We start from the raw sequence: 3,027 nt of genomic DNA on the forward strand, positions 1-3,027 counted from the left end.
TCTACAATGGGTTTCAGAAAACCACAGAAAATCCCTAACAGCTTTAATTTTTTAAAAATTCTTTTTTCTTTTTCTTTTTTCGGGCCACACCTGTGGCATATGGAAATCCCCAGGCTAGTGGTTAAATCAGAGCTGAAGCCGCCAGCCTACACCACAGCCATGGCAACACTGGATTGGAGCCACATCTGAGAACTATGTTGCACCTTGTGGCAATGCTGGATTCTTAACCCACTGAGTGAGACCAGGAAATGAACTTGCATCTTCACAGACACTATGTTAGGTTCTTAACCCACTGAACCACAACAGGAACTCCCATTTTTTTTAAAAGACTTTTTAAAAATCACTTTTAGGTTTATAAAAAAATTGACAGGAAGGTATGGAAATTCCCCATATGCCCCTCCCTGCACAAGCATTGCCATTTTATCAACATCATTCACCAGAGCGGTACTGTCTTTTTAAAAATTTTTAACAGCAGATGAGCTATACTGACATATAATGACCAAAGTCTTCAGTTCTCCTTAGAGTTTACTTTAACAAAGTGAATAGTGTTGCACTTCAGTGGCTTTGGACAGAAATACATTGACATATATCCATCATTATAATGTCTTACAGAGTATTTTCGCTGCTCTTAAAAACTTCTGTACACTGTTAATTCATCTCTCTGCCCCCCGCCCAGCACCTGGTAACCACTGATTTTTCATTGTCTCCAAACTTTCACTTCTTCCATAGTTGGAATCTATTTTTGTTCTGTCTTTTCCTTGAAAAGAGAAGTTCAAAGCCTTTATGTCTATAAGACTACACTTGGCCCATGTCCCCCTAGACAGCAAACTTCTCCACTGAAAGCTGCCTTTTTCTTCCAGTATTGAGCCCTGTCCCCCTGGTCCTGCTCACGTGGGGGTACAGAGGAACAGGTGTTGGGTATTTGTTCATAGGACGACCATGGGTTTTTTGTCCCCTTGTCACAATGAACCTGTTGGCTGTGCTTTAAACCAAGGAGCCATTTCTTCAGGATCTTCCTACTCTAAGCATACCCCATTAGCTGTTTTTAACTTTTTAACCCAATATAAAGCAATGGCAATAAAAAATAGCAAAACTGTCCTTTTAACCACTCAATACCCCACCCCCAATATCTAGAGAATTTTCCATGTAAGTAAGATGAGATCCATGATCTTCTGCCGAGTCTACTTATACGTGACTGTACATTGATGTTTTCTTCTCTATTTTCATGAAGGAGCTTTAAAGGGATTCTGCAGCTATCTGGTCAGAGACAGACCTTGATATTTTGTTGTGCCATTATTGGGGTGTCTTGGAACAATCATGGGTTAACTTGGAGTGTGCCTCTTTCTCTTTTGAATGAAAGACATGAACACTCAAATCAGATTTGGAAGTAAGTGTGTTGAAAGGTGTGGTTCTCCCTTCCACCCCTTCAGGTAAAGGTTTCAAATTGGTATTCTTTTTTAAAATTTAATGATTTTTATTTTTTTTCATTATAGCTGGTTTACAGTATTTTGTCCATTTTCTACTGTACATCAAGGTCACGCAGTCACACATACACATATACATTCCTTTTACTCACATTGTCAAGCTCCATCATAAGTGACTAGATACAGTTCCCAGTGCTATACAGCAGGATCTTGTTGCTTATCCATTACAAAGGCAATAGTTTGAATCTATTAACCCGAAACTCCGAGTTCATCCCACTCCCTTGCTCTCCCCCCAGGCAACCACAAATTTATTCTCCATGTCCATGATTTTCTTTTCTGTGGAAAGATTCATTTGTGCTGTATATTAGATTCCAGATATAAGTGATATCATATGGTATTTGTTTTTCTATTTCGAACTTACTTTACTTAGTATGAGAGTCTCTAGTTCCATCCATGTTGCTGCAAATAGCATTATTTTGTTCTTTTTTAGGGCTGAGTAGTATTCCGTTGTGTATATGTGTACCATGTCTTCTTAATCCATTCATCTGTTGATGGACATTTAGGTTGTTTCTATGTCTCACCTATTGTGAATAGTGCTGCAATGAACACAGGGGTGCATGTATATTTTTTTTTCAAGGAAAGTTTTGTCTGCATATATGCCCAAGGATGGAATTGCTGGGTCATATGGTAGTTCTATCTTTAGTTTTCCGAGGTACCTCCATACTGTTTTCCATAGTAGTTGTAACAATTTACATTCTTACCAATAGTGCAGGAGGGGACCCTTTTCTCCATGCTCTCTCCAGCATTTGTTATTTGTGGAATTATTAATGATGGCCATTCTGACTGGTGTGAAGTGGTACCTCATAGTAGCTTTGATTTGCTTTTCTCTAATAATCAGTGATGTTGAGCATTTTTTCATGTGCTTTTTGGCCATCTGTATGTCTTCTTTGGAGAAATGTCTCTTTAGGTCTTTTGCCCATTTTTTCAGTTGGGTTGTTGGCTTTTTTGCTGTTGAGTTGTATAAGTTTGTATATTTTAAAGATTAAGCCCTTATCAGTTGCATCATTTGAAACTATTTTCTCCCATTCTGTCTTTTTTTTTATGGTTTTCTTTGCTGTGCAAAAGCTTGTTGGTTTCATTAGGTCTCATTGGTTTGTTTTTGCTCTTATTTCTTTGCTTTGGGAGACTGACCTGAGAAAACATTTGTAAGGCTGATGTCAGCGAATGTTTTGCCTATGTTCTCTTCTAGGAGTTTGATGGTGTCTTGTCTTACATTTAAGTGTTTAAGCCATTTGAATTTATTTTTGCGCATGGTGTGAGGGTGTTTTCCAGTTTCATTAATTTACGTGTGGCTAATTTTCCCAGCAATACTTGCTGAAAAGACTGTCTTTTTCCTATTTTATGTTCTTGCCTCTTTTGTCGAAGATTAATTGACCTTAGGTGTCTGGATTCATTTCTGGGTTCTCTGTTCTGTTCCATTGATCTATATGTATGTTTTGGTACCAATACCACACTGGCTTGATTACTGTGGCCTTGTAATATTGCCTTAAGTCTGGGAGAGTTATGCCTCATGGTTGATTTTTGTTCCTCAGGATTGCTTTGA

General features: G+C 38.2%; 1 non-coding gene across 1 annotated transcript; it reads right to left on the reverse strand.

Moving 5' to 3' along the window:
- Positions 1 to 909: 909 nt before the first annotated feature.
- Positions 910 to 1,034, reverse strand: LOC125110433 (small nucleolar RNA SNORA11). Its single transcript, XR_007130617.1, has one exon. It is a non-coding gene; the product is annotated as a small nucleolar RNA SNORA11 (small nucleolar RNA).
- Positions 1,035 to 3,027: the final 1,993 nt, after the last annotated feature.

This window comes from Phacochoerus africanus, chromosome 10 (assembly GCF_016906955.1).
Source record: "Phacochoerus africanus isolate WHEZ1 chromosome 10, ROS_Pafr_v1, whole genome shotgun sequence".
Lineage (NCBI taxonomy): Eukaryota > Metazoa > Chordata > Mammalia > Artiodactyla > Suidae > Phacochoerus > Phacochoerus africanus.